The following is a 13,774-nucleotide window of genomic DNA, read 5'->3' as shown; positions in this document are numbered from 1 at the left end:
GCTTTGTTAACTAGTGAGATCCATGGTTATTTTTCTGCATTTTTTCGATTTTGGATAATTTATTCACATTTTATTTTATTTAGTTATGCTGCAATAGGTGTTGGCTGCTGGGGGATTCCCATGATGCATTGAGTATTTCTTCTTCAGGCACCTTTCTCACTCATTGTGTGTTAATAGACCTCTCTGCATTGAATCATACCTGTTATTAACCTCTGTCTCTCTTCCACAGCATGCCTTTATCCTGTCTTCCTTCTCTCACCCCAGCCGGTCGCAGCAGATGGCCCCGCCCCTCCCTGAGCCTGGTTCTGCTGGAGGTTTCTTCCTGTTAAAAGGGAGTTTTTCCTTCCCACTGTCGCCAAAGTGCTTGCTCACAGGGGGTCATATGATTGTTGGGTTTTCTCTGCATGTATTCTTGTAGGGTCTACCTTACAATTTAAAGCACTCTGAGGTAACTGTTGTTGTATAAATGTGCTGTATAAATAAAACTGAATTGAATTGAATTGAAAAAAAAAAAATTCCAGAAAATGAATTTAACTTTAACTTCACCGGTCACCTTCTCCTATCAGTTATGAGTAACCTATTCCGCTTTTAATATGGTTATTATGCTTAAGGTTATACTGAAAAATGAGGAACACCTTCAATGCCCAGGTCTTCAGTTGTCATCTCTATTTTCACACTCCATCAAAACAAAACAACGTAATTGTTAATTTTCTTGACAAATACAAATACGGGCTCATCTGTTGGAAGAGAAGTGACCCAACTTTGAGAGCTCTGAGCTATATCACAGTGACCAGGGCATTAAGAGGTCTTGTGGAAGTTAAATGTCGTGTGCAATTAGGTGCTGACAGCTGGACGGTGGTGTTGATTTTCTTCTTCTTCTTCTTTCTTTAGAGACGAGCTGCTGATGAGTGACTTTGTGTCTTTGTCTCTGGATATTTTTACGTTCAAGGTTTTGTTCTTTGTTTTTATTGTTCAGCATTTCATTTTTCCAGTTTAGTTCTAGTTAGGTTCTTCCCTGTGTGCCTCTGCCTTTTGCTTTTGTACCTTTTTTATCAGCCACATTAAACGGCTTGCTTTTTGTTAATATTCAAGTTTTCTTCCACGTTCTTTGTGTCTGCATTTTGGCTCCTCTTCACACATTCACACGGTGTGCTGCCGTATACTGTGACAATAAAAGTAAAAATAAATATTTAAAATTCTCAGTTATACAGCAACAAAGTATTTGTACTCCAAAACTTAGCACAAAGAGAGGTCCATGGACAGGCAGAGCTGAAACTTGGCCAGGTGTTCTTCATCACAGCAAATCGGCTCCTCAGAGAAAATCGAGCAATCACACAAATCGGCAAATCACTTTTGGGTTTGTCGTCACAGTGGTGGTTAAGGACTAAAATACTGCTTTTAATACTGCTGGTTACTGTAATCTTAGAAAGCATATCATCAATTCCCACTAAAACACAACACATTAACCATTAATTTGTTGTGGCTTGTTGGCAGGTAATCGAGGGTTATTAGTCAGATCTCTGGCAATCCTGCTGGTGGAATCTGTGGTTCTTCAAGTTAGTTTCACAAAGGATGAATTGCCATGAAAAATGATTTGATTGCCCCACTTTGCTTTGCACTGCAGAGGTAATGTGAGATGTAGAAACCCAAAGAGGAAGACAGATATGAAAGTGCGAATGTAGAGAACATAAGGTTAAAAGCAACTTTTAAGCCAGTGCAGCAGCAGCATCATTCATCTTATCTTGAACACTGGGTTAGATTTTTAGTGCAAATAGTCACAACGATTTAATATTTAATCTTGCCTTATTAGTTCAGGCAGAGTTGAAATGCACAACAGTTGCCAGAGTTCCCTAACCCAGCGGTCCCCAACCTTTTTTGTGCCACCGACCGGTTTATGCCCGACAATATTTTCACGGACCGGCCTTTAAGGTGTCGCGGATAAATACAACAAAATAAAACTAGTACCGGTACCGAAAAAAAGAAGATTTATTCATAACACACGTGAAAAGACCCAGGAAAACCGAGTTAATGATAAAAACGATAACAAAATAACGCTGAAAACCGATAAAAACCTTGAAAACCATACATTTCACACCTGAGCCTCAACTCTTGCGGCCCGGTACCAAACGACTCACGGACCGGTACTGGTCCGAGGCCCGGGGGTTGGGGACTGCTGCTCTAACCTACAGGCCAGCAGACAGTGACATTTATAAAGCTATAACCTAACGGAGCTGTAATACCACTTATCTCGTAATTACACACAGCGGTAAGCGGTTATTTTGCTGTAGCGCTCATAAATACAGCTGAATAAAAATTAAGACAAAAAAGTCATTTTGTTGGTTAGTAAGCTCAGCGCTTACATGTCCGTCACATTCACTCACAGCCTAAACTCACATGCAAAGTGAGATGAATGCACTCAATAATCAATACCACGTCTTTTATTGGAGGCGATCAACACCCAGCGCCAACAACGTCACTTTGAATGTTTTCTTTGTACTGTGGGAAGTGGACTGGTTAGGCTGAGGTGTTTTGGTGTTTTTGCATTTGTCACTTTCTTTACAGAGAAAAGGTTTCAAGGATGGCATGATGATGTAACTGGTTAACAGGTTGTCATCAGTTTTCTCAGTTGTTGGAGGTGAGACATCCGTTCGTACAGCCTCACAGTGGTCAGATATTGAGATTAGTTTGAAAGAACTCTGCTCTTAATTGAAGCGCTGCAATTTGTTTTTACAGCACATAACAGAGGCTGCCATACAGTAAGAAGCTCCAAATAAAGCATCAGGTTTGTTTTCCACTGTCTCATGTGGTCCCATATGTTCTGCTGCTCAAAGGCAATTTTCTGACTCCTCTCCAGGTACCCTTTGAGTACATTTTATTCCACTATATGAAACTATATGGTCTATAAATGTTCTCTTTACAGAGAGCATTTAGCAATTTAATCTTTGTAATTTAAGACATGATCTTGGTGTTAACATAAACATGAAACGTGATTTATTGAAGAGGAGGTTTGTGATGTACTAACTGTGATGAAAAACATGATGGACATCTTATTTTTTATACTCTTAGTCCATTCAGGACCCCTCATGCCCTATGATGGATGGGGGCACTGTAATGGAAGACCTTTCCCGTTGCTCTGAACAGCTTTGTATTGATTGAGGGGCCAAGTGGACACAACTCTTTTAAGAAAAACGCCTCACGCAGCACAACAAAGGCGCCAGATCTCCTCACAGTAGAGGTCAAGGGTTCAGACCTGCGCTCGCTTGTCAAGAATAAGGGAAGAACGACTCATCTGACCTTATCACTGTGTTTTTCCACGTCTTCACACCAGTGCTAATGGTTTTTGCACTGATGACCCCTCAGATGTTCATTCATCTTTGAGGGAATTGTGCACTGCGATCTTCCTTAATATCACTTTCTGTGTAGTTATGAACCGATTGTTGTTGCTAACTATCTGATCATGCATTGACATTGTGACCTTTTACCCAAAGAATCAGTTTTTTCTTTTTTTCTTTTTTCTCGAGCAAATGTGCGTAGTCAACCATAAATTCTGCCCCTATTTTCCAATGTCTTTCCCATCGATCTACAGGCAAATACAGATGTGACTTAAGCCCAAGTTGCTACACTAGCAGTCTAGTCTGGAGCCCCCAAACCAACCACAATGTCTCTTAGATCTGTTTCTCTCATAATTTGGATGCAAAATTGGATTCATGATACAAAGCAAGACTGGATGTAAACGATTTAACTGTACCACAGAGTGCAGCTGTGTGGAAGGACATGCATTTATATCTGAACATCTGAGCAGATAAATCAGAATCACGCTTTTAAAACAAAGTTTTTCAAACCTGTTGTCACAGTCTAGCTGGCAGACCCTGGGGGGTGTAGGGAAGGAGCACCCAGGCGTGGTGCTCTGTGTGCGAACAGTGCGTTTATTTACAGTGTATGGTACAAAACAACAATAAATCCCCGTATTTTCCCCAGACTCCCGTGTCGTGTCTTCCCTGACGAGTCCGTGTCTTTGTGCTCTCCGCTCCCGTGTCTCAGCACTCCCCGTGCTGGCTGCTGTCTGGCACTCCACACCTCTCCTGGGGACACAATAGAAGCAGCCGTCAGGACACGTATAACCGCGGGCATACACACACACTAACTAAGCTCAACAGGATGACTAACATGGAGTCTCACACAATGATCCCACGTCTCATCAGCCTCCTGACAAAAGAACTGATCGCACATATTGTGAATACAAAAAACAGATTAGGGCTCTAAAAAAGGCCATAAAACACAATAAAAGTAGACACTTACGCAGATTAATATTTCAGCTTCTCTTGTTCTGGCTCTTATTCAGATTTCATCCCGTCTGTGACCAGTTTCACATTTATGTTTAGATGTCTCTAAGCTGACACTAAAATGCTTTCCCCCAGTTTTCAGATCGAAAAATGGCCTCTTAATCTTTACAGTTTTATGCATATGTTCGGATTGAACAGGCTAACTGCATTCTAAGCTAGTCTGGCTGTATGTTTGAGTTAGATGTTTACACTATAGATATGACAGCGGTCTCAATTTGCCATCGAATTCTTAGAAAACAACATTTAAAATGAGAGAATATTTCCCATTTAAAAAACAAACAGGTCAAATAAAAATCCAGACTTGTTAAATAGTAAAACCAAACTCAGCATCTCACTCTCTGTCTGACAGGAAATCCCACTGGACCCACATGACCCTTGGCTACTTTAGAAGGCAGCTTTTGGTCATGCTCCCCTCCAGCTTAGCTCCTTCAGCAGTTGACCCAGCTCCATGGTGTCGATTGTGTGCTGGAAGCTGAAGTGTAATCCAGTGGAGCTTTTAGCAAAGAAGCATGCAGCTATAAATGGAGCTGAGAAAAGCTGACAGATGATGATTCTCCCTTTTGTTTGAATGCCAAACATAGAGTTCTTATGCAAACTCAGGTAACCTAGCTAACTAAGTTAGCTTAGTTAGCTTTGTACTGTTACAAACTAAACATGTTATATGCACTTTGCACTTTTCTCAGTCTGGCACTTGTGAAATCAGTACACTATAAACTGACACTTTTCCTTATTTCAAAGGTTTGTGTTAAAGCAAGATAAAAAGGCTATCTGGCGAGTCAGGTACTCTTTAGAAAACATATTTCAAAAATTATTTTAAAAACATCTTTTGAAAATGTCCAGTTCCCCATTGCACATGAGTTTTTCATCAATCAAAAAAAACTCAGATACTCATGTTCTTATCAGGAAACATTAACCGGTCAGAAACAAACTCAGGAGTAAGGTCAGCTACATAACCCCCCTGCAAAAGCACAGATTAATTGGTCAACAGTGTATTGCTCGACTTGTCTCACAGGCTGACACAACCCTGCACAAGGCTTTACTAAAAAACATGAGACATTCAAAATAGGAGGTCTAAGTGGACAGTGACAGATGAAAGACCCAGACTTAACCAAGTTTTTTCCATAAACCCACATCTCTGAGTTACTTAATTTGTTAAATCAGCCCTATTGGTGAGGTGACAGCAATCCTTTTTTTGGACTGTTAATGACCTATGAAATGCTCATTTTAATGTAAATAGCAACAGAATTGCTGACTAAAAAATTATTATCTGACAATTTATAATTGAGTGGAATTGTTAATACAAAGTGTTGACTTAAAAAAAAAAGCTGCCTTCAGACTGCATGCTGTCATCCTCTGCGGCAGACAGTTAACGTTTGTCTCACGGGTCATATGGTGCTACACAAATAAAAGTGTTGTTCTCAGAAAAACTCAGACGTGTGACACCTCAGACTGGTGACTGATCGATAACACTGTGTGCTCTGTCAAGCAAAAACGGCAGATCACTGGAAAGCTTTTATTTTTACACGATGTCTGACCGGTGTAATCTGCCAGCAGTATCTATGCTGTCCTATATATGTACCTAAATGTAAAAATGGATGCCAAATCTTTTACTAAGTTTTACAATTTAATCAGTGATAATAGCTTCTAAGCAAATCTCAAGCACTTTTAATTTTTGGCAGCGTTGAAGGGTGAAGGGTTAGAGTTAGGTCACCCAATTCATACCACTCATGAACACATGCATGATGGGTATGCTAATTCACACCATGGAGCCATCTCCAAAAAACTGTCATAGATTAAACTCTGTCTGTGTAGCTGGATTTAAGAAACTCTTTAAAGTTACTGTTAAAAAAATCTATTGCTGAGTGGATTACTTCCTGTGGGACATGAGGATTTTTTTTTAGATTCAAATACACAGAAAAAGCAACAGTATTTTTTCTTTGATATATATACACCCAGTCAAAAATCACAGGTTAACAGCATCTCAGATTAGAGTCACATAAAGCTCCAGTAGCAGACATATCTCTACATCAACAGTTCAGAGGAGACTGTGAATCAGGCCTTTATGGTAAAATAGCTGCTAAGAAACCACAACTAAGGTAAAGCAACAAGCAGAAGAGATTTGTTTGGACTAAGAAACACAAGTTATGGACATTAGATCAGTGGAAATCTGTGCTTTGGTCTGATGAGTCCAAATTTCAGATCTTTGGTTCCACCTGTTGTGTCTTTGTGTGATGCAGAAAACATAACTGGATGGTCTCTACATGCATGGTTCCCACCATGAAGCACGAAGGAGGTGTGGTGTGGAGGGCTTTGCTAAATGGACTGATTCTTATATAGCGCTTTTCTACTCTCCCAGAGTACTCAAAGCGCTCTATACAACATGCCACATTCACCCAGTCACACCCATTCTCAAAAGCACTGTGTCTAACCACATTCGCAAACATTCATACTCCGATTGAGAGCAACTTGGGGTTAGTATCTTGCCCAAGGATACTTGACATGCAGACTGGGGGAGCCAGGGATCAAACCTCCAACCTTCCGATCAGTAGGTGACCAGCTCTACCTCCTGAGCTGCAGCCACCCTGGTGACGCTGTTGGGGATTTATTCAAAATTGAAGGCACACTGAACCAGCACGGCTACCACAGCATCCTGCAGCGACATGACATCCCATCCAGTTTGTGTTTAGTTGGACCGTCATTTATTTTTCAACAGGACAATGACCCCAAACACACCTCCAGGCTGTGTAAGGAGAGTGATGGAGTGCTGCACCAGATGGTCTGGCCTTCATCACCTGACCTCAATGCAGTCGAAATGGTTTGGGATGCGATGGACCGCAGAGTGAAGGCAAAAGAGCCTCTCTGAGAACTCCTTCAAGACTGTTGGAAAACCATACAGGTGATGACCTCACGAAGCTCACTGAGAGAATGCCAAGTGTGTGGAAAGCAAAGGGTGGCTATTTGGAAGAATCTAAAATATAAAACATGTCTTCAGTTATTTCACACTTTTTTCTTTACTACATAATTCCATATGTGTTCATTCATAGTTTTGATGTGTTCAGTGAGAATCCACAATGTAAATAATCATGAAAATGAAGAAAAACCATTAGCTTATTGAGTAGTTTATATGGTAAGCTTCATCAAGATTGCACCAGTCGTCTACAGCATCAAATACAGTATTTCAAAGTGGATGCGATGTGATTCAATAAAACACCTTCATTTAGTGGCTGCTGATGACCTCAGGCAGGATTAGACTTAGATTTTAAATCTTCCCTGATCATCATGTGCAGACGATATGTATTCTACACAATAAGAACAATGAGTGGATTCTCTGTAGCTTAAATTCTTCTGTTTGTTTATTCTGAGATGTGAACTTTCAAAGCACTTTTGCTCTGACCAAAATTGCTGTGACCACCCTCCAATCAAAAGAACAGTTGCTGCTGTATTTGTCTGATGTCAGTCACTGTGGGGTTTACTCATCCCTTAGGCTTAGAGACTTGATGTTTCTTACATGCCTGGCTAACTTCAAATCCTTTAAAGCTCACAATAATGTGTGAAAGCTGGCTGTGTGGGAGATATTGCAGCTAAGTGAACATGAACGATCTGCTGTAAATCAAAGCAACAAGCAACACATTATGCAGCTGCTTTATAAACTTGTACCATTTCACACTTGAGGGTTTTGCACGTCATAGCAATAGTAATTACCTCCTTTTATTTTCATAACACCAAAGTAGGACATGGAATATGAAACGTAAACAGGTGGTCAGAGATAAGATAAGTATTTATTTAATCTATCTTTAATCTACAGACTGACAACAACAACTGCTGCTCTTGTTGTCATACGGTGCTGTGGCCCTCATTTATTTAAATGTTGTTAGGAAAATGGGAAATATGTGCAGCTTTTCATTAAAATGTGCAAACATGCATGGAGATACAGATACAGGGAGAAAAAGATTGCAAACAGAATGTGCATTTGGTAAGACCACCTTTATTCTTCAACACAGCCTGAACTCTCTGAGCCAGCTTTCTTCTCATTTGTTTAAGTCTTCAGGAATAGTTCTTCAGGCTTCTTGGAGGACATCAAAGCTCTTTGGATGTTTCCTGGCTTTTGTTCTATTCCCTGTCAAAATAATCCCACACTGCTTCAGTAATATTAAGATTCAAGCTCTGGGGAGGCCAATCCATGACTGATAGTGTTCAATTGTGTGTTTTAATACCTACTGTGCTTTAGTGCATTGGCAGTGTGTTTGGGAACATTGACATATTAAACATTGAAGCCACTGGAAATAAGACACTTCTAGTCTGCCTTTCAGATACTCTTTATCTGCTGTAGTTTTCAGGCCTACCACTTCTTTTTTTGTACTGGACTGAGCAAAGCTCTCAATCTACGGTCGATCTATCCCTACGCTCACCTATGGTCATGAGCTTTGGATAGCGACTGAAAGATCAACATGGAAACAAGTGGAGGAAATGGCTTATGATGACGTGCCTCTCGCCTCTCTTCCTAGAGGCAAAGTAGACATCCTGCGATCCTAGTAAAGTTGGTAAAAGTTCATGCTAATCATATAACATGGTCTGCTTCAGGAGATGTTCCTATGTTCAGAATTTCATGTTTTGTTTTATTTTTTGTTTCTATGAGATTCAGGCTTTATATCTCTTCACAGAATAGGGTATTTTTCTTTCTAGGACATTCACAGATAGTGTTGGGAACTTGTTGACCAATCACAGTTCAGTACAGGTTTTAGGTGTTCTGCTTTTCCCTTCTGAACACTGTCCAGTTTGTGTTCATCTGCATATATTGCAAAAATGATCTTCTTGTCTTCTCTGTTATCGAATTTCTTACACGATCCAATCGTGACATGAGTTTCCAGCTCACAGTCAGGCCTTTTCATTTTATTTCTTTCACTAGCAACAGTCAACTGTTATGATAACCAGCTGTGTTGGCCTCAGAGGCTTTCGCCAGAGGGGCTTTACTCCAAAACATTCTCTTAAAAGATAATCTCCTGTAGGGGTATAAACTTGAAAGCTCACTCACAGTAATTGTGACAGATTTTATCCCTGATATCTGCAGGGTCTAATAAAGCTAAATCTAGCATCACCCAACAGCAAGATTTCAGCGTTGATCATGGAGTCACACTTTCAGTAAGACAAGGTAACTGAGGAGCTAATGTGATATGATTTTGCTGGCTGATGCATGTAAATTTAGGCAGCAATTTTGATTTTTTAAATTTAGATGTGCAAGTCGTGCCTCGTCATTTTCTGGGGACATTTATAACCTAAAAGCAGCCAAATAAAATCCAAGTGTGCTACCAGAAAAAAAGGACATAAGTTCATGGTTGATTTATTTCATGAGTGACAGAGTAATGCACAACTCTCTGGGCAGGAAACAATATGAGACGCAGTCACAGTAGACTGTGGAAACAACACTTGCAGGATCAGGAAAGTCAGGTTTGTTTGTCAGCTTGTTTGGAAGCTGTTGATATATTAACATTTGGTTTATTAGAGACTGAGAAAATTATACAGTGCGCTGAAGGACAGAATAATCAGTAAATACCAAAAGGTCAAACCCTTAATAAGAGGCATGTGTGGGAAATAAATTCTAGAGACTTTGGCCAAAACACGGACCTCTGATCCAGTTTATTACATTACATGCTGATGGTTGAAAATAGATATTAACTTTAATTTAATTAAAATAAATTGAAAAATATAATTTCAAATGTAGTTTATGATTGGTGAAGCCATCCTCCACACTTACCCATGAATGATAGCTTTATTTATTTTGGGACCATCTATTCATATTTTATAATTATTTTAGTGGCATAAATGGACGACATAATTTGGTTAAACTGTCTCCTGCACAATAAAAAATATTAATGACACTTATGCAATGGAAAAAAAAGAAAACGGAAAAGGAAAATTCTTTCAATAAAAGCATTTTTGAATAGTAAAGTCATTTTCAGCACCTCCCTTATTCTCTAAGGTGCTTCCACATTAAAAATCCTAATGTGGAATATTATAAATTTAACAACAGATCATCTTCCTGATGTAACCCTCCCATTTATTGATTTACTAGATGTCATGTTTTTTTGTATCTGGCCTCAGTTTTAAGCTAGGGATATTTTGTGTATAAAGTAAATAAGGTGTCACGGTTCTGGGTCCGTTGGACCCAGTATTTTGAGTTCATTATGTTTTGGTACTTTTGCATCATGGATTTTCCTTTATGTTTCTCTGGTACTTGGTGTTTCAGTTATCTTGGTGTTTTTCTATATTATGATTTATGATCTGATACTGTTGTGATTATGATTATCATTTAGTAGCCTTTGGTCAGTGTCAAGTCTGTCTCTGTCTAGTCTGTGTCTTAGTAAAGTGTGTTTTGTTTCCTGTTTTACTTTGAAGGTTCTTGTTCCTGTCTGATGTTAGTATGTGCAGCTTTGTTCCCCCTGTCTCGTTAGCCCTGATCTCTCCCAGCTGTGTCTCCCTCCTGTTGCCGATTCCCCCGTTACTACCCTGTGTATATAAGCCCTGTGTGTTTTCCTGCCTGTTGCCGGTTCGTCTGTATTACTCAGTGTCAGTCTGTGTAGCCACCGTGTCTTCGCCCTGTTGTTCATCGTCATCCTCCTCTGCTCGTTTTCATTCAGGTTTGTGCTCTGTAGTTTAGTTGTTTCCCAGTTTAGTTTAGTTCGAGCCCCGTTTGCTGTTTGTCCACATTCTTTTGTGTTCAATAAATCACCTTCACTCCTCTACGACTGCCTGCGATTGGATCCTCATTTATTCCACACGGCTCGCCTCGGCAGCCGTGATATAAGGTAGCTAATTGTGCACTAAAATATACATTAGTACATTATTCTTCAAATTAATTATTGTCTTCTGTTTATTTAGAAGTTAAAGAAGTGATTCATTACTTGATATTTTAATGGTCAACAAAAAGAGTAATTATATACCACACTATATACTATAATTATTTAGAATCATTATTTCTACATGAACGATTGATCTGTTATTAAAAAGTTCAAATGGAAAAAGGGATTTACATAAAAACAATATTCTACACTCAGTAAAAAACTTTTTTTCCCAGAATGAAAGAACAAATATTCAAAATCTTTTCAAAAATTAAATTTAAAAAGAAAAACAAGTAATTAAATTCTAAAATTGAAGTAAAAATAAAAGATTCCCCACTGCTCCATATCAAATCCATGTATTTTTCTTATTAGCTATTTGATTAGCTAAAGCCACCAGTCACCCTTAATGATGGCTTCAGACCTTAGTCCTATATAAGGATCATTGTTCTTAAATTCACACGTTTACAGTGTTATCTTTCATCTCCAGCAGTGCTGTATATTTAAAATTTCCATGGCTTCAATGTATCTGTTCTGGTTTATTCTTCTATGGAATTTATTTATTTGTTTTTTATATAAAATATTCCTCCTTATCCCACTCCCTATCACCCTCCTACTTTCCCCCCTGACCTTCCTGTTGTCCTCCCTCATTGCTGTTCCCTACTTTCTCCCATTCTTCCTTTCATCTCCGTCCTCCCTTTCCGCCATCAATACTCTCTTTGTCCTGTCTTGCCCCAAAAACTTAAATCATGCAATCCAACTCAGTAGCCAGTACAATAAAATAAAGTGAAATCAACTAAAAATTGAACTCAGAATTGGCTCTTTAGTTTCTTTTTTTGATAGATTCTTGCAACATAACATAATGTACTTTTGCACAAACAAGGACTTTGTAGTTTGTTGCATCAGAATCGTTGCTCTGTGTGTGATGCCGTGTTTACATATCATGTTTCTTCCTCATTGTCTTGAAAGTTGAATGCAACATAGTTTATGAATAACTCAGAGTAGGAGAATCTTCAGTGATGAGATGAAGCAAAACAAAAAGGAAAACTTGAAGCAAAGATGCCACAAAGGCTTTTGTTTCTATGCATGTCTCCTCCTGATGTGCTGAAGTGTCCTTCACCATGATATTCAAACACACATATATACATGTTTCTATAAAGGAGCAAATATGTCTCATAGCTAATAATTTCTTTGATCAGTTGGTTCAGTCACAGTCTCCATGAAGCTGAACTACTCTTTTCTCTACTAAAATATAAGCACAGGCATGAGTCCTGAGAATAGTATACCATCACTCACTTTGAAACTGCATTAAGAAAAAAACCCTTCATAGTCAGCAGAAACCACTTTCAGTGTTCTTTTTATTTTACATCAAGCTTTAAAAGTTAACAGGCAACTATAGGACAAGAAAAAGGAAAATGATGGTAAGGGTTAATAGGAGAGACAATGTGACCAAAGTCAGTTTGACATTAAAATCAAACTAAATGTGGATGTTTAGTCACAAGTTGTTTGTCAGTGAACATTCTTGTTGTTAAAGCCTGGTTAAATTTTGTGCAGAGGGCTTTCAAAACTGGGTCATGTCTAAACTTTGGATCATGATGTTCTTTTATTCTGCTGTCCGTACAGTTTAAATCAATTTTTTTTTTTACCTTACAGAGATCAGCCTCACCAAAGCCCCACACTTTCTTCTTTGGTGTTATGATAAACTAAATCTGGTTTAAAAAGGCAACCAAACAAACAAATGCACCAAAAACAATACAGCCCAGATAAGCGGAGGAATATTGATGGATGGAAAAAAACAAAACAAAAAATGGCTCAAGTTGTCCAACCTTGTTTTTGGATGACCTCATGAAGATTAAATTGGCTCCAATGGAGCTGGTGAAGTCTGGACATCCACGTCTTCATAGACCGCATCTGGATGGTTAACATCTCCACCCAGCTCAAAAAGGTCAGCTACTTCCTGAAGCCCTGTGTGGAAAAATTAACCCTCATGCAGTTAGGACATGGTCCACAGTGCTGTAAAACACAATACAGAGCAGTGCTATTTCACATATTTACTAACTCTTGAACTCTAATTAAGACGGGGGACTTCTTTCTTGTCTGGGGACTTGCAAATATGGCCAAAAACAGAAAAATGCACAGAAGAAAACCAAGTATCTCCTTAGTCTGATTTATTAGTCTCCTTAGTGGAATATTCCATAGTTCTTTTTTTTAAACAGACAGCATTTTGTGCTGGTGCATTTTGACATATTTCATACAAAATATTGAAGTTAAATTGCACAGCTGACCAAACCGTACACTGAAAGAGGAATTCTAAATGAAAAAGACTTTAGGGACATGATCAAAGCTTAGTCATAACACACATTTAGGTTTCCATTTCCATGTCTGACCAAAGGTCACAGTCGTGGGCAAAAAGCTGACAGTCTATAAAATTTGAAAAGGTAATTTATTCATACAAAAATCCAAAAATAAAAGTTAAAACAGTCCGGTGTCCCATTTGAGTACAGAGTAAAAACACACAGTCCAAGGCCAGAGCCCGCTATGCCACAAAGCCGGCTGCACTCCACACATCGATCACTTTAACAGGAATAGCAGATGTCC

Source organism: Mchenga conophoros, linkage group LG15 (genome assembly GCF_057382185.1).
Source record: "Mchenga conophoros isolate Kocher_MC1m ecotype Shallow Benthic linkage group LG15, M_conophoros_male_GT1.1, whole genome shotgun sequence".
NCBI classification, from domain to species: Eukaryota; Metazoa; Chordata; class Actinopteri; order Cichliformes; family Cichlidae; genus Mchenga; species Mchenga conophoros.
The sequence above is the reverse complement of the archived record's forward strand: the minus strand, read 5'-3'. Positions refer to the sequence as shown.